Source organism: Myxocyprinus asiaticus, chromosome 25 (genome assembly GCF_019703515.2).
Source record: "Myxocyprinus asiaticus isolate MX2 ecotype Aquarium Trade chromosome 25, UBuf_Myxa_2, whole genome shotgun sequence".
In the NCBI taxonomy this organism is placed as follows: Eukaryota; Metazoa; Chordata; class Actinopteri; order Cypriniformes; family Catostomidae; genus Myxocyprinus; species Myxocyprinus asiaticus.
Genome location: NC_059368.1, coordinates 35,452,973 through 35,480,713, shown reverse-complemented (window position 1 = coordinate 35,480,713; position 27,741 = coordinate 35,452,973). Strand labels below are relative to the sequence as shown.

General features: G+C 43.4%; 1 pseudogene; it reads left to right on the top strand.

Annotated features, from left to right (window-relative positions):
• Window positions 1-1,614: 1,614 nt before the first annotated feature.
• LOC127416254 (DNA repair protein RAD51 homolog 2-like) overlaps window positions 1,615-27,741 on the top strand; it is an 89,789-nt pseudogene continuing 63,662 nt past the window's right edge.

The following is a 27,741-nucleotide window of genomic DNA, read 5'->3' as shown; positions in this document are numbered from 1 at the left end:
CTAGGAGGTTGAATCCCTCTAGACCGTGCCTCGTTCCCCGTGAGATCTCTGTAGTCCTTCAGGGTCTATGGGGAGCTCCCTTTGAGCCCTTGGAGTCAGCTGAGCTTAAGGCACTCTCTTTGAAGACTGCCCTCCTGACTGCGCTCACTTCCATCAAGAGGTTAGGGGACCTGCAAGCGTTCTCTGTCAGCGAATCGTGCCTGGAGTTCAGTCCGGGTTAATCTCACGTGATCCTGAGACCCAGACCGGGCTATGTGCCCAAGGTTCCCACGACCCCTTTTAGGGATCAGGTGGTGAACCTGCAAGCACTGCCCAAGGAGGAGGCAGAACCAGCCTTTGCATTGCTGTGTCCGGTGCGAGCTTTACGCATCTATTTGGATCGTACGCAGAGCTTTAGAAGCTCCGAGCAGCTCTTTGTCTGCTTTGGGTGACAGCGGAAAGGAAGTGCTGTCTCCAAACAGAGGATCACCCACTGGGTCATTGACGCCATCGTTATGGCATATCAAGCTCAGGACGTGCCACCCCCTGCGGGATTACGAGCCCACTCTACCAGGAGTGTAGCGGTCTCCTGGGCCCTGGCCAGTGGCGCCTCTTTGGCAGACATCTGCAGAACAGTGGGCTGGGCAACACCCAACACCTTTGCAAGGTTCTACAATCTCCGGGTTGAGCCAGTCTCGTCCCGAGTAGTGACAGGCACGAGCAGGTAAGATCCAGGACAACTGGCTGGGTGTACCGCTTGCGCATAGCGTCTTTTCCCTCCCTTGAGGGGAAGACATGCACTCTTGACTCCCAGTAGTGTTCACAGACTGTGATCTCTGGATGACTTTCCTCCTTAGCCCTGTGGCAGTTGAGTTTGCGGAGAAACTCACTGCCATCTCAGTAAGTGCGCTAATGAGGCCCTGTACTGAGGTAGGTGCTCCAAATGTGCTGGTTCCCCCGAAGGCAACCCCATGTGATATTTTCCGCAAAATCGTTTCCCTGTTGGTAAACTGCGTCTTCCTTGGGCAGGGGCCCCTCTGCCCCGGTCACCATGCTTTGTAGAAAATCCTCCCCCTTTGGGTAGGACCTACCATGGGACCTCTCCACATGACATACTTCCGACAAGGCTCGGTAAAGACCATGTGACGTATTTCCACTCAAAATACCCCCCTTCTCTGGGCAGGGTGTTGTCTCTGCCGTGTCTTCCCCTTGGGAGTGACCAACCCCCCCCCCCCCGCAATGTGGACACTCGTGGATCCCAGTCCGTTAACAAAATTCCACTCTTTTTGGGGAGAAAAAAAGAGGGAAAAGAGGCCTCGGCTGGGCTAGCCTTTCCCTATTTGTTGGGCAGTCGACTTTTTCCTGAAGGACTGTTCGACGCTCATAGCAGCGTTGGGGGAGGTTACATGACAGCCTGATGCACAGGCTATGAGGACACACAAAGGTCTGCCCGTCTCGCAATGCTAGTCCACGTAACACAGTTCAGCTAGTTGTGACATTTGCGTTGTCCTTGTGCAAAATTGTGTTATCTGCTGTTGTGATAATTAGCTGTGTTGTTTTGCAATGTCATGGCGTTCACCATCAAACAAAATATGCTGAACTTAAGCCTGTTAACGTTGAGTTAGTTTTGGGTCTATGGCCAGTAAGAAGTTACGGAGAAGTTACAGCATCTCAGCGGATCTATGTGATCGGCTCGAGTATCATCAAGTGGAAACCTGCCAGGTAGGATCAAGCAATTTACACTTTTATATATTGTGCACCCTTACCATGTTTTTTGGACATGTGCCACCATATTGTTGGGAATACTTTGGAGAATCATGTAAATAACAAATGTGAATATGGTAATCATTCAGGAACATATGTCAATGTACAATGATATAACCATTTGATATCATCACAGTACTTTTGTATTGCCACAGTACTTTTTTGCAAGGGTATTCTTTCTGACCTTTAGGATCTGCTGTCCATCACGCCACTTGAGCTCATGCGCTTGGCTGGACTGCATCTTTAAAGCATGTGTGCCGGCTGTGACCACTGTAAGTCACTTTACTTCTCTCATCAAACAAGTACAATTAAGTCATAGAGGTCTTTCATTGGTGGTGATGTTTTTGAAGTCAGGCATGGAATTTGTGGAGGAAGAAGGGTGAGCTGTGTTTCTCAGCATCACTTCCTGAACTGGACAGACTACTTCAGGGAGGTCTGCCAGGAGGTGCTCTCACTGAGGTAAAATGCATCGGCTACACTTGTTTTAGAGTGTTGATTTTGTATGCATCTATTTAAGGAACAATGACACTTCCTTTCTTTTTTTTAGGTGACTGGCCCATCAGGCTGTGGGAAGACTCAGTTCTGTATTATGCTCAGTTTGTTGGCCACTCTGCTGAAGAGTGTGGGAGGTCTGGACAGCGGAGTCATCTACATCGACTCTGCATTCTCTGCTGAGAGGTGTTACCCCTCCAAATTTTGTTATTATGCAGAGAAATTATGTTTTGTCTTAGAACATTTCACACAGATATGCAGAAGACGAGAATCAATGAATGCTGAGGCTGTTACTATTACTGATTTAAATTATCAGCATTCTGATGATTTCACTTTGTGCTTTTGTCTCAGATGACGAGTTTAAGGTGTGCAGTCCAGGCTTGAAGTTGCAACCTGAGCCAAATCAAGCCAATGTCAACATTCTTGCATGTTCCGATATAGCAGGAGCTTTAGACAGAGTTAATCTACCAGGCAGAGGTGCCACATATGTTGTTGGAGCAGTTGCAAAGGCTCTTGGTCATGATGCTAATGCCATGACAATGTCAAAGAGCTCTATCCGACGTTCCTGCTGATTCAGCAGTCAGCACACAAAAAAATTTCTGGTCAGCATCAGTGCATCGCAGACAGTCAGATAATAGGCTTATTTTAAGTTATCTTGACAGTATGTCTAACTTGCTGCATCTAAAATACATGTTTTATGTTTTTTTTTTCCCAAATGCAGGCGGATTAAAAATAATGCAAAAATTCTGTACTAACGTGATTTTTCTTAAATATTTTATGCTCTTGGGCAACCCCTTAATATTCACCAAAAAGATAAAAATTTTGTTCAAGTGTTTGAGATGAGGCATAGAACAAAAATAATGTTTGTTGAGGAAAATGTCTATTTCACAAATTCATCTCTGTTGCCTTTCCCAGCAGTCAAAATGGGCCTCTGTGCAACATCCATTGCAACAAATCCATTCCTTCCCACTCTAAGGCTATGGCTAAATTTGAGAAAACTAGAAATATTTTGTGGTCAAATTCGATTCATAGATGTACAAAAAACAATGTAAAGCTGTATAACATCCAGAAAGTCTGAAGGTGAAATATCACAACTGGTTCTTTTTGTATGGGTAAAACATGACAATGGAAGGAACAATTTGTTTTAAAGCTACACTATGTAATATTTCTTTGTTTGAAATGAAAGAAAATTCATTAATGAGCAAGTACACCAACACTCCATCTCCCAAACCATGTATTTGCCTTACCCCGATTCACTACGGTAAGCCTATAATAATGATTTATATTTTAGAGCTTTCGGGACAGATTTGGCAGGAAATTGCATACTTCCGTCAGTCATCCGTGCGTGTTTACGTCATGTCCGAAAATAAAGAAAAGAAGGACCAGCTACTACAGTGTGTGTTTGTGTGTGGTGATAGGTGTCGTAGAAGTTTGAAGCTGAAAGTTTGTAGCCACAACAAATGAGCGACATTGACCATAGATCATTCAAAAAGGCAATCCTCTGGGGAATCACCCATTTTCAAAATACCAAAATTCTCGAACCGTGAAGAGTCTGCAAGCTAAAAGTGAAAGCGACAGAGCCTGTAATAGTAAAACAGGAAACAACATTGGCTTGGCTTTTTCAGAGGAGGTGACAATGCTGAGATCTGAAAGGATTTAAAACCAACCCAGAGACGGCTTTTTCTTGTGCGACGACAAGTAAGATATTTTATTGGACTGATAGTTAGCCAGGTGGCTTTCTTAGTGCGGTAGTTCATTAGCTAGCGTTAACCACTCTAATGGGACATTTTATTATGAATTGTGGTACTGCAGTGCTTGATTTCATTTTCAAGAAAGAACAATGGAAAAAAAATAATTTTATGCTGGTAACAATGCCAATGTCAAAACCAGTTACTACCTTAGTCTATTTGCCTGCTAGCTAAGTTATAATAGTTTCCACCGTTTTACTTTATCTGATATGACTAGTAATCGTTGTCTAATGTCAGCATTGCCTAATTTTTGTAACACTGTTTATTTTGAAACAATTGTTTTCAATAATTCAAAACAGCAGCGGAAGATGTGTCACTTACCTGCTCATAAGACATACAGTATTTTTCAGATATCCGTCTTTATCTTCCTTTCATTATTTATTTATTTAATTTTTTGAGGAGAGGGGGCGAGTTTTGATGTCATTAGTGACATTTGCTCTGATAAGTTGATCACATGTAACCATGGTTACACCGGTACTCCTCAAACCATCAAGATTCATCCAAGCAGCAGAGCAGAGCCAAAGCCTAACTCACGTAATTACCAAAACAATGTTCCTCCGCATGTAACTTCCAGTTCTATGCTTCAACTGCTAGAGGGCCAAAAGTTACATAGTGTAGCTTTAAACTGTTATTTCTCTCAAACAGTTATATACAAAAATATAATAAATGTTGTTTTTTGGTTTGTTTGTTCTAATTGCCTTGAGAAAGTCACAATGTTGGTTCCAGTTCCAAAAACTATGCTGTATTTTTAACATATTCTTTACCCGATAGACCCTATAGGAGGGTTAAAACAAGCTTGCTTACTCTCTCTCATGTGTTTTCTTTGTGTTTCCCCCTGTCTTTTAGTAGTGTTTTGTTTGTGACTGACTCTAAGTGAACGAATCATTCTGCTCTGACAGCTCTTTGTTCACAAGTCTCTCGCTTGCAAAGCGTCATGGTTACTGGTGTAACCTCCGTTCCCTGATGGAGGGAACGAGACGTTGGTGTCGATGTAGTGACACTAGGGGTCACTCTTGGGAGCCCGAGACACCTCTGGTCTTTGATAAAAGGCCATCAGGGAACGGAGGTTACACCAGTAACCATGACGTTCCCTATCTGTCACTCACTCGACGTTGGTGTCGATGTAGTGACACTAGGGGTCCCTATACAAAACGCCACAAGGCTGAACTGTGTTACGTGAACTGGCGGTGTGTGGTGGGCAGACTTGCTGTGTGCCTCATAGCCAGCGCACCAGGTCGACACGTAACCTCCCCCAACACAGTTATGAGTGTTGAATGGCCCTTTTTGGGGACAAGTCGACTACCCAGAGATAGAGACAGGCTTAACGCAGTCGTGGCCTCTTTCCCCTTCTCTTTTTCCACTCCCTAAAAAAGAAGGGGCCTGACTGGACCGCCAGGTCTAGTCGGGGGGTGTCCCTCCCAAGGGGAGGACACCGCGGAGACCACACCTCGCCCCAAGAGTGGGGGGGATATTTAAGTGGAAGAATACATCACATGGTCTTTCCAACCATGTGGAGAGCCTTCAAGGTAGATCCTGCCCAATGGGGGAGGAGTTACTACAACATGGAGACTGAGGGGCTCTGCCCAAGGAAGACGCAGTTTGCCAGTAGGGAAACGAACTAGCGGAAGATATAGATCGCATGGGGTTAGCCTTACAGGGAACCACCACATACGGAGCACCTACCCCAGAACCGGGCTCTTAGTTAGCGCGTGTACTGGGCCGGCAGCGAGTCTCTCCGAAAATTCGACTGCCACAGGGCTTGGAGGAAGTCAACCAGGGAACAACTTTTGTGAACACTACTGGGAATTAACAGCGCACGTCTTCAGCTCAAAAGGAGGTGGAAGGCGCTATGTGCAAGCGATACACCCGGCCGGCTATCCCGGGCTTATCCGCTTGTGTTGCGTGCCACTACCTGGGACGAAACCGGTTCCACCCGGAGGTTGTAGAACCTTGCAAAGGTGTTGGGTGTTGCCCAGCCCGCTGCTCTACAAATGTCTGTTAGAGAGGCGCCTCTGGCCAGGGCCCAAGAAGCCGCTACACCATGGGTAGAATGGGCTCGTAGCCCTACCGGGGGCGGCATGTTTTGGGCGAGACATGCCATAGTTATGGTGTCAATGAGCCAGTGGGCGATCCTCTGCTTGGAGACAGCGCTTCCTTTCTGCTGTGCACCAAAGCAGACAAAGAGCTGCTCAGAGATTCTAAAGCTCTGCGTGCGATCCAAATAGATGCGTAAAGCGAGCACCGGACACAGCAACGACAGGGCTGGGTCTGCCTCCTCCTGGGGCAGCGCTTGCAGGTTCACCACCTGGTCCCTAAAAGGAGTGGTGGGAACCTTGGGCACATAGCCCGGTCGGGGGTCTCAGGATCACGTGAGAATAGCCCGGACCGAACTCCAGGCACGTTTCGCTGACAGAGAACGCTTGCAGGTCACCTACCCTCTTGATGGAAATGAGCGCAGTCAGGAGGGCAGTCTTCAAGGAGAGTGCCTTAAGCCCGGCTGACTGCAAGCTCAAAGGGGGCTCTCTGTAGACCCTGAAAAACTACAGAGGTCCGATGAGGGAACAAGGCACGGCCTGGAGGGATTCAGCCTCCTGGCGCCTCTTAGGAACCTGATGATTAGATCATGCTTCCCTAAGGACTTACCGTCGACTGCGTCGTGGTGTGCTGCTATGGCAGCAATGTACACCTTCAAGGTGGAAGGGGACAGCCTCCCTTCCAACCTCTCTTGCAGGAAGGAAAGCACTGATCTGACTGCGCACCTCTGGGGGTCTTCCTGAAGGGAAGAACACCACTTAGCGAACAGACGCCACTTAAAGGCATACAGGCGCCTCGTAGAGGGAGCCCTAGCCTGAGTGAACGTGTCTACCACCGCAGGTGGGAGACAGCTTAGGTCTTCCGCGTCCCGTCCAGGGGCCAGACATGGAGATTCCAGAGGTCTGGGCGCGGGTGCCGGATGGTGCCCCTTCCCTGAGAAAGAAGGGCCTTCCTCAGGGGAATTTGCCAGGGGGGAGCTGTCACGAGGAGCGTGAGGTCCGAGCACCACGTCTGGGTGGGCCACTAGGGTGCTTGCCAGGACGACCTTCTCCTCATCCTCCCTAACCTTGCACAGGGTCTGTGCGAGCAGGCTCACTGGGGGAAAATGCATATTTGCGAATGCCAGGGGACCAGCTGTGTGCCAGCGCGTCTATGCTGAGGAAGGCCTCGGTGAGGGCGTACCAGAGCGGGCAGTGGGAGGATTCTTGGGAGGCGAACAGGTGCACCTGTGCCTGACCGAATCAACTCCAAATCAGCTGGACCACCTGAAGGTGGAGTCTCCACTCTCCCTTGAGGGTAACCTGTTGTTACGGCGCGTCCGCCGAAGTGTTGAGGTTGCCCGGGATGTGAGTGGCTTGCAGCGACTTGGTGCTGCTAACTCCGTTGGAGGAGATGGCGGGCGAGTTATGACATACAGCGGGAGCGCAGACCGCCTTGGCGGTTGACATATGCTACCGCTGCTGTGCTGTCTGTCCGAACTAGCACGTGCTTGCCTTGGATCAACGGCTGGAACCTCCACAGGGTGAGCAGAATTGCCAGTAACTCGAGGCAGTTGATGTGCCAACGCAGCCGCGGACCCGTCTAGAGGCCGGCGGCTGCGTGCCAGTTGCCAACAGCGCCCCAGCCCATTTTGGAGGCATCTGTCGTGACCCTTGGCCACCCCACCATCGAGGGTAGTGAGAGCGGGGAAGCTGAAAAGATCGGGACCGGGCAGTAAAAGGTGCCTCCCGTGACCTTGTCAGCTCTTCATGCACTTCCGGGAAGAAAGGAACGGGGCGGGGCGTGGCTTTGAGCGGCGCCGCGAGCCCAGGAACCACAGAGCCGTGAGGGTTCAGGGAAGAGCGGTGAAATCCACTCTAACCGACGCTCGCGGCTGTCCAGGAAAGCATGTCGTCATCTCCGCGTCAGCCTGTGACTGGGCGATCGACCCCGAAGGGAGGAGCCCAGCTGAGGCTTCCGACTGGACGAGCCCACTCTCCGATGCTGCGCTCGAGAGCTCATCACTTTCGCGGGCTCCAAATAAGAGGTCGAACTCGCCGTGAGACGAGCCGGCGGACTCACCCGGAAGCCCGATCGGGGCAGACAAGCGTGCTGGGGAATGGGAGGTCCGCGGGGGGATACCCGGCGGAGGCGGTCCCATTGGGGTCCCCAAATCGCCCCCAGTGCTAGCCGCCCTGGCCTCAAACCCGTGGGTAAAAGGACCGAGGCGGGAGCCTCTGGGGTGGCTCGCTTTCTTACGAAGGCGAGCCGTGACCGCAACGTTGCCATGGACATATTCTCGCAATGAGAACGTGACCATCCACGAACGCTGTCTCCGCGTGAGCAGTGCCCAGACACGAAAGACAGTGATCGTGACCGTTAGAAGGCGAGAGATAACGAGCACAACCAGGAATAACACACAATCGGAAAAGCATCTTTAAAAAGACGCATCTTTAAAAAGACGTTCCGTGTGTGCGCTCTTTTAGAGAAATATATACTCTTTTAGAGGGGAAAAATGCTCTTTCAGAAAATATACTCTCTAGTGCCGAAGCGCCCAGGGGCGTTCTCTGCAGTGCACCAGTGCAGAGGAGGGAGAAGCCGCTGAAATGCACCATCAGATCCAGCAGGTGAATGAACAGTAGTATTCAGCTCAGCGAGCATGACCGTTCGGCTCCGAAGAGAAAATCTGAATGAGTGGTTGCATACCAGCTCCTTTTATACCCGTATGTTTGGGGGAGTGGCATGCAAATACCACTGGCCAATTTTCATTGGCCTTTTATCAAAGACCAGAGGTGTCTCGGGCTCCCAAGAGTGACCCCTAGTGTCACTACATCGACACCAACGTCGAGTGAGTGACAGATAGGGAACTCTTCTTTTCCTGCTTTCAAAGAATGACTATATCATGAGCAAATAGCATTATAGCTTGGCCTGTTAATGAGCATATCATTACTTTACTGAACGAGGTAGTTAGACATGACCTTTTCTTCTAAAGCTTGAAAGTCAAGAGTCCCTTAGTCGATCTGTAAACATTGAAATTACAATATAGGATATTAAGTCTTTTTCGGTCATGAACATCTCAGTGTTTTTGAATGAATCTGTTGAGTGAATGATTCAATTGCTCATAACACAAATTAGACACTCACTGACAGAGTCATTAAGGGATCTTTTTGGTGAAAGGATTCAGAATATTTGAATCTTTGGGATAAATCAAAATCTTTTTCTTTGTCTATCTAGGTTGATAGAAATGGCACAGACCTGATTCCCAGAATTCCTCTCGGTGAAGGAGCGTGTGCTGGAGATAGCATCTCGAATTCATCTCTTCAGGGAATTGACCTGTCAGGATGTCCTGAATAGGTTGGCACTAACACACTGGCCAATCATTTTTAATTTAGTGTTCAATACAATTCATTTTTAAATATGATGTGCATTACTTTTTTGGTATAAATTACTTTCTCGCAGCTTAATATCAAGAGACAAATTTGAATAAGCAATTCATAGGTTAATTTTCTTGAAACCTCTAAACACTGTATATCTGTGACGCTAGAAAAATTCCTATGTTTGTTTTGAGTGACCTGTCCAGCTCGACATAACAACATTGACTCAACCAATGCTGTGATTTGGGGGCGCAACTCTATGTAAGATTGATTACAGTGTATGGGGTGTATTTGAAAAGCTGTTTGACAACAATGTTTATTTATGCAATTCCGTTTGGTGGCGCTTGTGGTGCAGAAATTACCCACTTCACCTTTAATTCACAAAATGCACTCTGGCTCAATTCACAAATTAAATTAGCAATTTATTTGCAGAGCTTTTAGGTGATCATTTGCTTTCTTACAATCTTGTTCTTGCTTGGCTGAATTGAAAGAGGATTGGCTGCTATCTCATTGAATTAATTAACATGGAATTTGATCATGATAGTCTCTAATGCCTGTGAACTCGCATTAATGGGGTGTTTTATTGCTGCTCTGATGTCGATCATGCTAGAGTATCTGGAGGAGGACATCGATGCGTGTCGAGCGAGGCTCCTAATTTTGGCCTCTGTAGCCTCTGTTGTGAGAAAGGAGTTTGATACATCGCTACCTGGTAATCTAACACACAGGAGTAACTTACTGGGCCAGTAGGCTGCAATGCTGAAGTACCTTGCACAGGAGTTCTGCATTCCCGTTAGACTGTGTACATTGTGTGTGTGTGTGTGTGTGTGTGTGTGTGTGCGCACGCGCATTTCACAACATACATATTTTCAGAAGACATACTGATCAGTGGGTTTCAAACATTCGTGTCCACTTTTTTGTTTTCATCATTACAAATTACACCAATCAGCCACAACATTAAAACCACCTACCTAATATTGTGTAGGTCCCCCTTGTGCCGCCAAAACAGCGTCAACCAGCATCTCAGAACAGCATTCTCAGATTATATTCTTCTCACCACAATTGTACAGAGCGGTTATCTGAGTTACCGTAGACTTTGTCAGTTCGAACCAGTCTGGCCATTCTCTATTGACCTCTCTCATCAACAAGGCGTTTCCATCCTCAGAACTGCCACTCACTGGATGTTTTTTGTTTCTGGCACCATTCTGAGCAAATTCTAGAGACTGTTGTGTGTGAAAATCCCAGGAGATCAGCAATTACAGATATACTCAAACCAGTCCGTCTGGCACCAAAAATCATCCATGCGATTGTCTAATCAGCCAATCGTGTGGCACCATTGCAGTGCATAAAATCATGCAGATATGGGTCAGGAGCTTTAGTTAATGTTCACATCAACCATCAGAATGGGGAACAAATGTGATCTCAGTGATTTGGACCGTGGCATGATTGTTGGTGTCAGATGGGCTGGTGTGAGTATTTCTGTGACTGCTGATCTCCTGGGATTTTCACACACAACAGTCTATAGAGTTTACTCAAAATGGTGCTAAAAACAAAACAAACAAAAAATCCAGTGAGCGGCAGTTCTATGGATGGAAATTCCTTGTTGATGAGAGAGGTCAGCAGAGAATGGCCAGACTGGTTCGAGCTGACAAAGTCTATGGTAACTCAGATAACCGCTCTGTACAATTGTGGTGAGAAGAATAGCATCTCAGAATGCTATACTAAAATGCTGGTTGGCACTGTTTTGGCGGCACGAGGGGGACCTACACAATACTAGGCAGGTGGTTTTAATGTTGTGGCTGATCAGTGTATATTATGAACATAATTTAAGTAAAATGTTAAATTGAAAAATTAACATGAATTTGAGAATTTGTTTGTACTTGGTACAGTATATCCCCCTTTTGCTGTAATGGCAGCATGCACTTGAACTGACATGAACAAACCTTGCGATTTATGTTATTCCAGCATGAATAGAGAATGTTCCAAAGAGCTTCTTGTGTGCTTCAATGGAAGCAAGGAAATCTGACCTTTTGTAAAAAGATTTTAAGTATAGTTCTTCCTCATTTTACGTTATAACCATTTGTAAATGAGGCTTAACATTCTCTTTGTGTTTGTTTTTGAGTTGCCACAGTATGCAATAGACTGGCATGTCTTAAGGTCAATATTAGGTCAAAAATGGCAAAAAAAGAAACCGCTTTCTCTAGAAACTCATCAGTCAGTCATTGTTTTGAGGAATGAAGGCTATGCAATGCTTGAAATTGCCAAAAAACTGAAGATTTCATACAAAGGTGTACACTACGGTCTTCAAAGAGGTCTTCTGGCTCTAACAAGGACAGAAATAAAATGTGGAAGGCCCAGATATACAACTAAACAAGAGGGTAAGTACATCAGAGCATTTATTTTGAGAAATAGGTGCCTCACATGTCGTCAGCTTCATTGAATTCTACCCACTCAACACCAGTTTCATGTACAACAGTAAAGAGAAGACTCTGGGGTGCAGGCCATATGGGAAGAATTGCAAAGAAAAAGCCACTTTTGAAACAGAAAAACAAAAAGAAAAGGTTAGAGTGGGCAAAGAAACAGACATTGGAAAAGTGTTATGGATCTTAACCCCATTGAGCTTTTGTGGGATCAGCTAGATTGTAAGGTGCGTGAGAAGTGCCAGACAAGACAGCCACATCTATGGCAAGTGCTACAGGAAGCGTGGGGTGAAATGTCACCCGAGTATCTGGACAAACTGACAGCTAGAATGCCAAGGATCTGCAAAGCTGTCATTGCTGCACGTGGAGGATTTTTTTTGATGAGAACTCTTTGAAGTAGTTTAAGAGCTTCAGAATTTTTTTATTTTTTATTGTAATAGCATTTTTTCACATTATTAATGTCCCGACTATACATTGTGATCAGCTAAATGCCACTTTAGTGAATAAAAGTACCCATTTCTTTCCATAAGAGCAAAATCTGTACATTATTCCAAACTTTTGGCCCCCAGTATATATAAAGTCAGAAGTTTACAAACATCTTAGCCAAATACATTTAAACTCAGTTTATCACAATTCCTGACATATAATCGTAGAAAACTTTCCCTGTCTTAAGTCAGTTAGGATCACTACTTTATTTTAAGAATGTGAAATGTCAGAATAATAGTATAGAGAATGATTTATTTCAGCTTTTATTTCTTTCTTTCATCACATTCCCAGTGGGTCAGAGGTTTACATACACTTTGTTAGTATTTGGTAGCATTACCTTTAAATTGTTTAACTTGGGTCAAACATTTTGGGTAGCCTTCCACAAGCTTCTCATAATAAATTGCTGGAATTTTGGCCCATTCCTCCAGACAGAACAGGTGTAACCGAGTGTCTTGATGTTGCTTCAATATATTCAAATAATTTTACTTCCTCATGATGCCATCTATTTTGTGAAGTGCATCAGTCCCTCCTGCAGCAAAGCACCCCCAAAACATGATGCTGCCACCACTGGGATAGTGTTCTTCGGCTTGCAAGCCTCACCCTTTTTTCCTCCAAACATAATGGTCATTATGGCCAAACAATTAAATTTTTGTTTCATCAGACCAAAGGACATTTCTCCAAAAAGTAAGATCTTTGCACCCATGTGCACTTGCAAACTGTAGTCTGGCTTTTTTATGGCCGTTTTGGAGCAGTGGCTTCTTCCTTGCTGAGCAGCCTTTCAGGTTATGTCGATATAGGACTCGTTTTACTGTGGATATAGATACTTGTCTACCTGTTTCATCCAGTATCTTCACAAGGTCCTTTGCTGTTGTTCTGGGATTGATTTGCACTTTTCACACCAAACTACATTCATCTCTAGGAGACAGAATGTGTCTCCTTCCTGAGCGGTATGATGGCTGCGTGGTCCCATGGTGTTTATACTTGCATACTATTATTGAACAGTTGAACATGGTACCTTCAAGCATTTGGAAATTGCTCCCAATGATAAACTAAACTTGTGGAGGTCCACAGTATTATTATTATTATTATTTATTTATTTATTTATTTATTTATTTTTTTTTGAGGTCTTGGCTGATTTCTTTTGATTTTCCCATGATGTCAAACGAAGAGGCACTAAATTTGAAGGTAGGCCTTAAATTACATCCACAGGTACACCTTCAATTGACTCCAATTAGCCAATCAGAAGCTAATTGGGTAATTGCCTAAAGGCTTGACATCATTTTCTGGAATTTTCCAATCTGCTTAAAGGCACAGTTAACTTAGTGCACGTACACTTCTGACCCACTGGAACTGTGATATAGTCGATTAAAAGTGAAACAATCTGTCTGTAAACAATTGTTGGAAAAATTACTCATGTCATGCACGAAGTAGATGTCCTAAACGACTTGCCAAAACTATAGTTTGCTAATATGAAATCTGTGGAGTGGTTAAAAAAAGTTTTAATGACTTCAACCTAAGTGTATGTGAACTTCTGACTTCAGCTGTATATATATATATATATATATATATATATATATATATATATATATATATATATATATATATATATATATATATATATATATATATATATATCTGTTCAAAAGTTTGGGGTAATTTACTCATTCTTTATTCTATTTTTAATTGTTTTAATTTTTTTTTTTTTTTAGAATAATACTAAAGTCATCAAATCTATGCAATAACAGAAATGGAACAGGAAATTATGTTGTGGCTAAAAAAATCCAAAATAAATCAAAACTATGTTGTATTTTAGCATCTTCAATGTAGCCACCCTTTGCCTAGAATTTGCAGAAATGTACTCTTGACATTTTCTCTACCAACTTCTTGAGGTATCACTCTGGGATGCTTTTTAAACAGTATTGAAGGAGTTCCAATCTATGCTGGGCACTTATTGGCTGCTTTTCTTTATTATTCGGTCCAAGTCAACCATTTCAAAAACTTTTTTTTTAAATAATGTTTATTTTTTTTTGTAATGAAATACATTTATTTGTTGGCACAATTATATTTTTGTGTACAAAATTAATTTCAAACATTTAAGCATGCACCTTTAGAGAAAACGGTTTTTTGATGAGAAACATTTTAGTCAAGTGACCCCAAATTTTTAACTGCAGTGTGTGTATATATATATATATATATATATATATATATATATATATATATATATATATATATATATATTAAACGCTGTTTTGCTCTTGTGCAGTACACATGGTCAGCCACAAGGTGTTGCTGCACATTTAAGTTTGTTTGCATTTCAGCAACATCTTTCAGGTCTTCATTATGTATACAACACCAGAGGGCCTGAGAGAGCTCAGATTAATCAGAAATTCCTGACACTGTAGGCCCATCCACACAAAGCATGTTCCTTTTCCATGTTATCTGATCTTGGGAATTTCCACAGTCTAAGAAATCACAGATCTTCAAAATACAGATTTGAAGCATTTACCCACCTCCTGTTTCACCTGCACATTTACCTAGAAGATGAAAAGGTAGGATTGCACAGGAATATGGGTCCCCGCTGCCAGTGCTCATGAAGAATTAAACAATGGGAAGGCGTAACCTGGATCAGTTTTCGCTCTGTCTGCGGGTAGTCAACACAAAATAAGTTGACATGTCCTGCGATGTCACTTGCTATACTTCATTTAAATAAATTATAAACTGAATTTTGCTTATTGTTTAATTATAACTATGCATGTAGTCATGACCCCATATGAATTGAGAGACTACATGGAATATTTGTTCTTTTTGAAAATTTATTTTTTACACTGCAGAAGAACCATTTAAAATGAACTAATGAAGGCAAAAAAGTTATTAAGACATATATATGGGATGTAAAAGGGATTTACACTTTCCCTTATACATCCTTCCAAACATTAACCAAAAAATATACATACATGGACAAAATGTGCATGAACTACATTTATAAAAAAGTATAATATAATGTACCAATTTTATCCACTAGTTTCTTAAAGGTTACACTTAATAAATGTGCTCACAGATCATTTTTGTAAATGTTTATAGTTTCTTATTCGAAGCTTTAGTTCGGATTAATCTTTTTAGATTAACATTTTTATTGCTTGACTCTCAAACATAATACAGAATAAAGCAAAACACACATGCACAGCGTCAACCATTATTCCCCTTTAATCCCCATTAATTCCCTATCCCGCCCCAGTTCCCAACCCCACCTCAACCCCAAACAAACAAACATTCCTGTGGTCCAAGCCTGAGTATACACATATAAACACGAAGAGAAAAAAAAGAAAAAAGAGTTTCTCTCCACTTGGCCCCATCACCCAATATGCATAGTCTGGGGCAAAATGAAATGTGAGTATCTAAAACCTCACAGATAAAATTCTGGACTCTTAACCAGAATTCTTGAATCTTAGTGCAGAACCACAGAGCATGGGATATGTCTACATCCTCCAACTGACATCGCCAGGAGGTAGGTGTGTCTTTTAAACCAAGCCTAAACAATCTAGAGGGAGTCCAGTAGAAACGATGCAAAATCTTAAACTGAATAAGGCGTACCCTTGCATCCCTAGACATAGTTAAAAAAATAAATGAAATCCTCCAATACCAAGTTCAAATCTCTTTTCCATAACCTCTTAAGAGCTGTTAAGGCCCCATCACCAGACTCTGAATCAACGAAGGCGTCATGCCCGTTTCCAAAGTCTGTGAGCGGATTAATAATTTTTTAACTACTTTCTTGAATCCTTTGTTGGCTCTTGGATCACTGAAATTCAAATAATTGTGCTATGACAAAAATAATGGGCATTCCCTTATTTCAAAATGAGTCTGTTAGCCAGCTATTCTCAGAGGAGACCCTAGGCTCTAACCCCAATCTCATCTGTTCTGCAGTTATTTGCTCCTGGTCCCTCTCCAGCCACATTAATTTGAGATTATGATGGTTGTTGTTTTTTTTTAACCAGCACAGTAAATGCAGGGTTGGGGAGTAACGGAATACATGTAATGGGAATACGTATTTAAAATACAAAATATAAGTAACTGTATTGCACTTCAGTTACAATTTAAATCATTGTTATTTAGAATACAGTTACATTCAAAAAGTATTTTGATTACTGAAGAGATTACTTTGCATTTTATTATCATTTGTTTCATTTAATATTTAACCCTTTCAGATGGAAAACATTTATACATATAAATGATGCGATCCAAAGAGTGTTTGAGCAGCAGTGAAACAATTTCTTATGATGTGTTACATTCATACGAGCAGACAGAGAAATAGAAATAAACCTTATGTAAATTGTGAGCTTTACACTAAGCTAAAATGCTATTTCTAGCCATTTTACATGCACGTTACCAGGTACGATCATATTTTTTTATCAAGAAAATTCACGTTGGATCATAATGTAACGTTGTTGGCTGGAACTGCTGCCAATGACGAGGACGTGAAGATGAAGAACCCAAGTGCAGTTTATTTACAGAACGTGAACTCCAATAACCCCGACTACAAAACAGGACTTGGACTTGGACTTGGACTTGGACTTGGACTTGGACTTGGACTTGGACTTGGACTTGGACTTGGACTTGGACTTGGACTTGGACTTGGACTTGGACTTGGACTTGGACTTGGACTTGGCCATCACATACAATACTCCACCACTAGACAATGCAAACATGAGGGCTTAAATACAAGACATGGGAGAACATAAACCAATGAACAAACAGAACTGATAACAAGATAATTAAACAATAAACCAATGAAAACATGACACATGAACATGGAGGGAAAACAGAAATCACATGACTAGGGAAACAGGAACACATGACATGAAACAGGAACTAGAATTTCAAAATAAAAGACATGAATCAACAGAATACACCTGACACATAATTTCTTTTTTCTAGTAAGACCTTTGATATTAGGGCAACAATCTTATTCTTGATAATAATTTTTGTATTGTTTTCCTGTAAAAATATCTAAAAATCCTTAAAACAAGATCAATTTGATTTATCTTGTTTTAGAAACAACACTGCATAAGATATTTAGGTTTTTCAGAGAATGTATTTTTAACATGTGTATTTTGTCTTACTGTACTGGCAGAGTTTTTATAGTCAAAACAAGTGAAAAAAATCTAACAGTGCTGAAGAAGTAATCCAAAGTATTTAGAATACGTTACTGACCTTGTGTAATCTAACGAAATACGTTACAAATTACATTTTACAGCATGTATTCTGTAATCTGTAGTGGAATACATTTCAAAAGTAACCCTCACAATCCTGAGTAAATGTATGTGCTTGAAACTGCCAGTGGCCACAAGTGAGTTTTAATACAGCTTTCCATTGTTCTCCCAAACTTAATAAAGGTAAAGGAATGTTTTTAGGTTATGGCAGATTTTTTATTTGTGTGTTTTTGAGAAAGTGAGCCCAAGTGAAGGAATGTTGGTTCAATACAAGTTGTTTTATTAACAGCACCTGTGACATGTTGTTGATTATGACAGAAAATACATTTCTTCAAATAAGTCTTCTCTCAGTTTATAAATGTGAGCAACAATTATGTTTATAGTAATGTACTTAAAATGAAATTCAGTGCACCAAGGCACTGAGAAATGTTAAACGTTAAAATACACACTATTTTAAATTCCATTAAGTACCACAAGAGGCACAAAATGTATACAGCACTTTTAAACTAAACGTGTTACCACAGAAACAAATGTCAAGTCGTCCTTCAGGTTATCTAAGCAAGCAGAAATCATACTGTATATACAGTAATCAGTCCCACCAGAATTTTGCGGCACTTTTTCTTGATTTTTGTGGCCAAGAATGACTGAATTTTCTGTGACTTTTCTCAAAAATTGTGATGCCATTTGTAGTGTTTTTTGTATTGTTTTGCAGTGAAAGCTCCAAAACAAAAAAAACTTCATAGCATACTTGTGTCATTTGTGTCAGTGACGGTATAAGTGCAATTACCTGTAAATACTTTTAGTGCATAATAACTGAATATGCGGTTAGCAAGGGAAAAGAAAATGCACAGAAATACAATATTTAAATAGTGAAACCCATGATATGGTGCATACGAGTTCAATGGAGTATATTAGTACAATTCTGTGCCTCAGACAATGCAAGTAAATTTGGTATGATTAAAATACACTCACTGATCACTTTATTAGGTACACCTGTACACCTACTTATTCAAGAAATTCAGCCAATCGTGTGGCAGCAGTGCAATGCATAAAATCATGCAGATACGGGTTTGGACCTTTAGTTAATGTTCACATCAACCATCAGAATGGGGAGAAAAATCTGATGCACAGTGATTTAGACCGTGGCATTATTGTTGGTGCCAGACGGGCTGGTTTGAGTATTTCTGACACTGCTGACCTCCTGGTATTTTCATGCGCAACAGTCCCTAGAATGTATAGAGAATGGCACCAAAAACAAAAAACATCCAGCGAGTGGCAGTTCTGTGGGCAAAAACACCTTGTTGATGAGAGAGTTCAATGGACAATGGCCAGACTGGTCCAAGCTGACAGGAAGGCTATGTTAACTCAGCTCCTGAAGAGCTCCTGAAGATTAAATACTAGCTGTGGTTTACATGAGCCATCTGTGTTCACGCGAATGGTTAGTGATTTTGATAGTGAACACAATAGGATCCCCCTCGAGCGTCTAGGCAACACACTATAGGACAATAGACCAATTCAAGGACTGTTTGTTGGTGACGTCATTGTTCCATGAAAATGTCCTGGTTGTCAAAACAGAGACTATTTAGCAGAGACGGACCACTTCTATTAAAATGAATGGGAGAAATTGGAAATCGTTTTGGAGAATTTCGGTCTTTCCCCATTCAAGTAGATAGGAGCTGCACTTTCATGATGCTTGTTTACATAGAAAAATAGCTGCCCAAGAGTGTTCCAAAGATGGCTGCCAAGTGGACTGACTTACCTTGAAAAAGAGACCAGAAATAAGTTTGGACTGTTCTTATTCCTTTGTTTTTGTTTACATTCTTGAAATGGTCTATAGGCATCCCAAATGGTATGTTGTCATTTCGGGCAAGATACGGGACATCCCAGTTAATATGGGACAGTTGGCAACCCCATGCAGAGATTATAGAATAGTGGCTGTGCAGTTAGAGATGTCTCGATCACTGTCAAACATGGAGAAAATTGATGTAATTATCTCAGATTCACAGTTTAAGCGGAAAAACTGCAGATACTGTACAAAATTGCAAGCTACCACAAATAATGCTGAGAGTGGTTGAATTTGCATTAATTCTTGTGATTGCTCATACAAAGGAAGTCTAGGGGCAAGGCATTGCACAGGAAAATAAACATTAAAATGCTCACTGTTTAAAAATAAAGCCACAAGATATGAACACTATACATTATAAATGCATTATAAATTAAGACCCTAATTAAGGGATAATTTACAGTCAGCCAGTTGTTACCGCAAATTTACCCTGACTGGGAACTCGGGACCCCGATGTGAAGCACAGGGGTCTTGAATCACCTAGAAAGTGTTGATTTTGTGATAACAACCGGCTGACTGTACATTATCTTGCTTATTACATGGCCCCTAACAAACAAATAAATAAATAGACATACAATAATGATTTGTGTTGAAATTATGTAATTATGTGAGAAGAAATCACTGAACTGCTGAAATCAACCTCCAGTTTGCATCGCAGCTTTATTGGTGTTTATTTTGTATGTAATAACTGTCTGATTGCTTATTATGCATCTTATTGCAAGACTACTTGCCAAATAAACAAATAAATGTGCATAAAACATTGATTTGAGTTGAAATTATTTTATTAGCTTACTTGTACTCCTGTAGAGATTGCACAGTGATCCGAGTGGTAAAGATGTCTTAGATACCTAGATGAGAATTCTGATATGTGGATGTGAGGTTGTTACTGAGAAATAATAGACCACTAGAGGGTGCAATTGACCAGTCAGAATTAAGTATTCCAGAGAGCCGTGTAATTAAATCAAGTAACACACTGTGGAGGCGAGGGCATGGTTGAGCGCCCGTCTGGGGAGAGAGAAAGCGGTAAGGACATCCACCTGAGATGAATTGTGACTAATTACCATCTCTATGTGAGAGTCTGGGGAGATAAAAAGATGGCTAGTTCACAGAGAGAGGAGAGAGACAGACAGACCAGAGTCTTTGTGTCTGTCCCCTGAGAGAGAGAGAGAGAGCCTTGTGTTGTGTGAAGCTGAAAAGTGGACTGTTTATTTGAGTGATGCTGAAAAGCCATCTTGTTTTTTGAGTGAAGCTGTACAGTGATTGCTGGTTATTTGTGAATAAAATGGACTCACGTGAACTGTGGAAACCAGTTCCCGCTTCCTCCTTTATTTGGCCTACCCGAATCTTTGTTACACTGGTGCCGAAAACCGGGATAAGGAGGAAGGTACGCTGCTATGGAGTCATCTTCGCCACTGGAGGAAGTGTTTCGATCCCTCGCCAGCATCCACCAGGCGCAACACCAGGTCCTCATGGATCTGCCGACGGAGCAGCAACAGCGCTTTGAGGTGCTCCTTTGAGGCCAAGAGGAGGACAGACGGGCATTGCAGAGCTTGATACCCCGGGGGTAGCAGCGAACCTCCATGTGACGCTTGTGAAGACGGGGGCATAAGATGAGCCGGAGGCCTTTCTGGAGCTCTTCGAGTGCACAGACCAAGCTCTGGAATTGCCGTGGGCGCAATGGGCAGTCCATCTCCTACCACTGCTGACTGGGGAGGCCCAACTCCCGGCTCAACAACTCCCAGTTGACAACCTCCTGAGGTACCCTGAGCTGAAGAAAACCATCCTGCAGCTGGTCAGCCGCAGTCCTGAAGTGCATCACCGGCAGTTCCGAACCTGACACTGAGCGATGTCGGCCACCTGTTTGCCTTCGTTCAAAAGCTCCGGATGCCTGCCAGTGGTGGGTGCTGGCCAAGGAGCCCAGCAATGTTGGGGGTGTCATCGATCTCATGGTACTGGAACAATTCGTCACCAAACTACTGAAAGGGACTGCGGAGTGGGTCCAATGCTACCGACCGGCGTCGCAGGATGAAGCAGTGCAGTTGGCGGAGAACCATTTAGCGGCGTACCTGGGGGCCGGCGAGATTCTCTGTCTCCCTGTCATCCCTCCCTCTCCCCTCCTTCTTTCCAACCTATCCCATTCCCCTGGAAACAGTGGAACAATCCCCCAAGACCAGTGCCCCGGGGGTGTGCAAACACTCCTGTCTCTCTCTCCCCCGGCTCTACCCATCCTTCCTCTCAGGTGGGGGAAGCTGCCGCCTCTGGTGTGGGTGTGAGGTTTGGGCCGGTTTGTTGGAGTTGCGGGGAGCCGGGACACATCTGCGAACAGTGCCTGGTGATGGAGGTGGGGATGGAGATCCGGGTCCCAGACACTCCATAGGCCACCCCCGATCGAGCTGGGACGTACCAAATACCCTTGAGTATTTGGGGGGTATATACCAAGCCTTGGTGGATTCAGGTTGTAACCAAACCTCTATTCATCAATGCTTGGTTCAAAATGAGGCACTGGATTCAAATAATCGGGTGAGGTGTGTGCATGGGGATATTTACGATTATCCTGCAGTGATCGTCATTATTCTATTTCAGGGTCGAAAGCATAACATTGAGGCTGTGGTTAGTTCCCACCTCACCCATCCACTAATTTTGGGTACTAATTGGCCGGCTTTTCCCGAATTGTTAAAGGGGTTGTGTGTGGATGGGTCCTGTAATACAGTGGGACGGTGTGGGGTGTGCAATGCACTGGAGGCAGAGCCGGGGCCATCTACGTCAGCTCAGCATCAGGATGACGTAAGGGAGGGGAAAGCCTCGACTTCCCCAGCCCTTAGGGGAATTCCCACTGGGGACAGAGTTGGCATGGACCTCGTCGGGCCATTAGAATGGTCAGCATGCAGGCATCGCTTTGTGTTGGTTCTGGTTGACTACGCAATGCAATACCCAGAAGCAGTGCCTCTTCACAACATCTCAGCACATAGTGTTGTGGAGGCACTCTTCAGAATAATCTCCCGAGCGGGGATTCCGAAAGAAATCCTCACTTACCAGGGCACTACTTACATGTCTCGTACACTACGCGAGTTATTAGGTATTAAATCGATTTGGACAAGCATGTATAATCCACAAACGGATGGCTTGGTCGAACGATTTAATAAGACCTTAAAAAATATGATTGGTAAGTTTGTGCACAAAGACGCTCGGAATTGGGATAGGTGGCTCGAACCCCTGTTATTTGCAGTACGAGAGGTCCCACAAGCCTCCACGGGGTTTTCCCCATTTTAATTATTATATGGGTGTAAGCGCCGTGGTCCCCGCTTCCTCCTTTATCTGCCCAGCCCGAACCTTTGTTACACACAAATTGTTTCACAGAAGCATTAATACAAGTGCTTTAACAAAAATATTAGCTTCGCATTTCTGCCTTTAAACCCTCGAGAATGTCTTTCCCCCTTAGACTTCCTTGGGAAATGCCTTACTGTAAATGTAAATTTTTGCTAGAGACAGGTCAAATTTATCATCTGTGGTAACTGACAGCAGGCTACAGATGCTTCCTTTGCATCCTTTGAACTCAAAAATAGTGTTGCACATAATTTTGTTGTGTTATATTTTGTCTTTGTATTATTGTTTATAATAGAAAAAAAATCCCCTTAACCAGACATAAACTCCAGCTGAATAATGTTTGTATTTCACACTTTTCCACTTTTTTGTCATAATTTTGCTTTTTAAACTCTTTTTAAGACATGCCCTCAATAGACCATTATGTAATGGGTGATGTCAACAGTTGCTATCTGTCGCCATGAGGAATTCAGCATTCACCACTCTTCCAGAGTGACGATAGACTGTTTACTCTCATCTGTGTGTGATCCAGGCAAACTGGACTAAACTCCAGTACAGATGTTTCCCTTCTGTGTTTCTCCCTCAGGTGGTTTTAACTAACAAGATTACCACACATGTGGGCGAGAAGGCTCACTGTCCTCAGCGGAGTCAAGCAGATGGTAAGAACAGGCCTCCATCATCTGCTGGAGTCTAAACAGATTTTTGAGGTGAATGTTTTTGTGTAAAAGGCCTGTGTGAGGAGGTTCAATGATGGAAGTTTAGACCAGAAATTCCCGTCAAAAGGCTCTTCCGTTTCATCCCTCCCTAATGAGCTGTTCTCTGATCTTGTTAATGGATGCCATATTTCCATGCCATTTAGGGTTGGTATTGATGGGGTGTGCAAAACAACATATTTTCATAATCGACTGAAGTGGCCTTTAACTTTACCCACAGATACCTCTTTCTTTACATCCCACTGTTCCACTTAGCAAGGTGGGTTTTACAATTTCTGTAACCCCATACATTGTATGGCTTACTTATCAATCTCCAAATGGCTTAAGCCCGGTTTACATATACAGCAACTTTGTCGCTCCAGAAAGTTGCTCCTCATTTGCATAAAGTTAAACTTTTCTAAACTTTCACAAATCGCTGGACACTCCCACATCGAGTCGACAAAGATCGCTGTTGCTTGTGTTGCTGGAAGTTGTCAGCTCCCATTAAAAATTAATAAGATCTAGTTGCTTTGTTGTTGGAAGTCGCTGCATGTGTGTACAGGGTTTTACTTATAGTTCTCTACATATTAATTTGGGACACGTGAAAGAATTTCAAAAACATGAACGCAAAGTAATGGAATGGAACTGAACACAGGGGTCTCAAGACACATTTCTTGAAGGAGAACTATTCTTAACTTGACACGGCATCTAAATAATCCAAAAAACAGTGCAAGACTTCATGCAAAGTCAAACAATTTCTGTTTGCGTGTGTGCAGCTGTTGTCACGTGGTTTAAAAGTGGGTGAATTTAAAGACAGAACTTTTATGAGAATGTTTTACCTTACAAACTTTCTGGTTCAGGAGTGCAATAGTCTGGTTCCGGAAGTAAACATCCTGTTCTTTTTTTCCATAGACTAATTTATTTTTTAAGTATAACTTAGAAACCTTTAAAGAGGTTGAGCTCAGAGGTTGTAATTCGATGGTATATGCTTCTGCTTAAGCCATAAGTCTGCCTTTTTCCAACAAAATTTTTATAAACTGTGTTTAATAGCGGAATTCCTGGTGAAGAACAACACTACCCATGATCCTGAGTGGGGGAATCTGCCAATAAAAAAAAATTTGTTGCAAAAGAGCTCAGCAGCGACCACCTACTTCCATGAAGCAATGCGAATGATGCAATCGAGTCGACCTCCCTACTCAAACTACTTGTATATATCTGAATATTTTGCAGTATGCTTTAAATACAGTATATTGTTTCTATAAATATAATTAACGACTTTAAATCAATAATTTTGTATATTTTCATTGTTTTTAAAGTGATCAAGTCATTCGAAATGCTTCATGGGATTGTAGTTCATTTCCTCATGGTCTTGTACCTTTGTCTTTTTTTTTTTTTTTTGGTCTGATTTTCAAATACCTTTTACTTCAAATTAAAGTTTGTAATGTTGTGATTCACCTCGGAGCTGGCTGATTTGGTTCATGGCTTAGAACTCTTCTGTAAAAGATTTTATGAAATCCCTATGGAAAAAAACGAATGGGAAAAATGCTTCCAGAACCAAGACGGCTGAAAAAATAGGTGGACACTTTTGCATGGTAGCTATGCACAGCACTCCATTAGAATGCTAATTAAAACATCATAGCTAAAGAAATTATCAAAATACTAGTCCACCTCATTATTTGACTAGTCAGTCGGTTGAGCATCATATGTGAGCATCAGATATGACCTTCCACACAAGCAGCTGTTGTAGAATCTTTGAAAGTAGATCATTAATCTTTAAGAAGGTGATATTCATCTAACCAGGGGGCTGAAAATGTGATCTTCTCACAGCTTAGACCTGTGTGGGCCTTCTTTGAATCGCACGGCCTCTCTGATTCCATGGTTGTCTTCTGTCATTGTAGATATGGACTAGTGCAAGTATCCACTGGCTTACATCCAGGTGTACAGTGCAAGGGAGGTGAAGAGTTCTTGTTATAGGGCAATCTTTGGGGAAAGAGATACAGTCTCAGTTCTCATGTTATCTAACAGACACGTGTTATTAGCCTGTAACTTTACTCCCAGACACCTCTTTCTTTACATCCCACTGTTCCACTTGGCAAGGTGGTGTTATGGGTAACTCTTTCTCCCACTCATTTTCTTTCTGTATCGCTCTCACACACATGCATACAATCTCTGTTTTTTCCATCTCTTGGGATTATGCAAGGAAAGAATGGCCCATATTCAGTTCCCCTCCTGCACATTTGTAATCAGCCTGTTTTTCCTTGTGTCCTCTGATCTTTCAGGAATAAGTGTTCATCTATGGAGCAGCCATATGGTGCTGCTGTGAACATTGCAATTCCAGTTTAGGTTACTAACGTTAGATGGATGGTTACTTCACAATGCATATCGGCAGAAATTAGTCTATTTATGAACCTGTAGTCTAGAGAGTATTAATAGCCATGAATTTTTTCAAGTACAAAAGAAAGTTTGGAGTCAGACCCTTGGAACTTTAAATGCATAGTGCTCACCCTCATGTTGTTCCATATGGCTTTCTTTCTTCTGTGAAACACAAAAGGTGATGATTTGAAGAATGTTCACACTGGTTTTTCCCATACAACGAAAAGCATACAGTGACTATATCTGAATTCTTCTGAAGCCATCCAATAGATTTGTGTGAAGAACACACTGAAATCTGTGATTGTTTGGGTAATTTTAGCACTGTGGATTCCGAGAAAGTAAAGTCTCAGCTGTTAGCTATGTTTGAGAGCAACAACAGAGAATAAGGTTTCAGTAAACAATAGTTCACTCACTTGAAGTTGTGTCGATGTAGTGACACTAGGGGTCACTCTTGGGAGGCCGAAACACCTCTGGTCTTTGATAAAAGGCCAATGAAAATTGGCGAGTGGTATTTGCATGCCACTCCCCAGGACATACGGGTATAAAAGGAGCTGGTATGCAACCACTCATTCAGATTTTCTCTTCGGAGCCGAACGGTCATGCTCATTGAGCTGAATTCTCACGACTGTTCATTCACCTCTGCTGGATCTGACGGCGCATTTCAGCGGCTTCTCCCTCCTCTGCACTGGTGCACTGCAGAGAACGCCCCTGGGCGCTTCAGCAGAAAAAAGAGAGTATATTTTCCTGAAAGAGTATATTTTTCTAAAAGAGCGGCACACACGGAACGTCTTTTTAAGGACGCGTCTTTTTAAAGATGCCTTTCCGATTGTGTGTTATTCCTGGTTGCAGTCGTTACCTCTCAACTTCAGACGGTCACGATCGCTATCTTTTGTGTCTGAGTGCGACCCACACGGAGGCAGCGTTCGTGGATGGTTCATGTTCTCACTGCGAGAACATGACCATGGCAACGCTGCGGTCACGGCTTGCTTTCGGTCCTTCTTCTTACGGGTTTGAGGCCAGCGTGGCTAGCACTGGGGGCGATTTGGGGACTCCAATGGGATCGCCTCCGTCGGGTACCTCCCATTCCCCAGCACGCTCATCTGCCCCGATCGGGCTTCCGGATGAGTCCGCCAGCTCGTCTCACAGCAAGTTCGACCTCTTGTTCGGAGCCCGCGAAGCTGATGAGCTCTCGAGCGCAGCATCGGAGAGCAGGCTTGTCCAGCCGGACACAGAAGCCTCAGCTGGACTCCCCTCTTCGGGATCAATTGGCCAGTCACAGGCTGATGCAGAGATGACGGACATGCTTTCCCGGGCAGGCATGAGCGTCGGGCAAGAGTGGAACCCTCCGGTCTCCCCTGAACCCTTGCGGCTCGATGATTGGTTCCTGGGCTCGCGGTGCCACTCAAAGCAGCCACGCCCCGCTCCAGTGCTTTTCTTCCCGGAAGTGCACGAGGAGCTGACAAAATCGTGGGAGGCACCTTTTACTGCCCGGTCTCTCACTACCCTCGATGGCGGGGCGGCCAGGGGCTATACGGCGATTCCCCCGGTGGATAAGGTGCTCATGGTGCACCTATGCCCGCAGAGCGCTGCCACCTGGTGCAGACGCCCGAAGCACCCATCCAAGCCCTGTAGGTTCACGTTGTCTCTGACGGCCAAAGCCTACAGCGCTGCTGGACAAGCCGCCTCTGCCCTGCACACCATGGCTCTCCTGCAGTTCCACCAAGCCAAGGCGCTAAAAGAACTGCACGAGGGTAGTTCTGCCAAAGATTTGATGCAGGAACTGCGCTCGGCGACCGACCTCGCTCTCCGAGCGACGAAGGTCACGGCGCGGTCTCTCGGGCAGACGATGTCCACATTAGTGGTCCAGGAGCGCCACCTTTGGCTCAATCTGGTCGAGATGGGTGAGGCCGACAAGACACGGTTCCTTGCTGCCCCCATCTCCCAGGCTGGCCTATTTGGCGACACCGTCGAGGACTTTGCCCAGCAGTTTTTGATGGTGAAGCAGCAGATGGAGGCTATCCGGCATATCCTG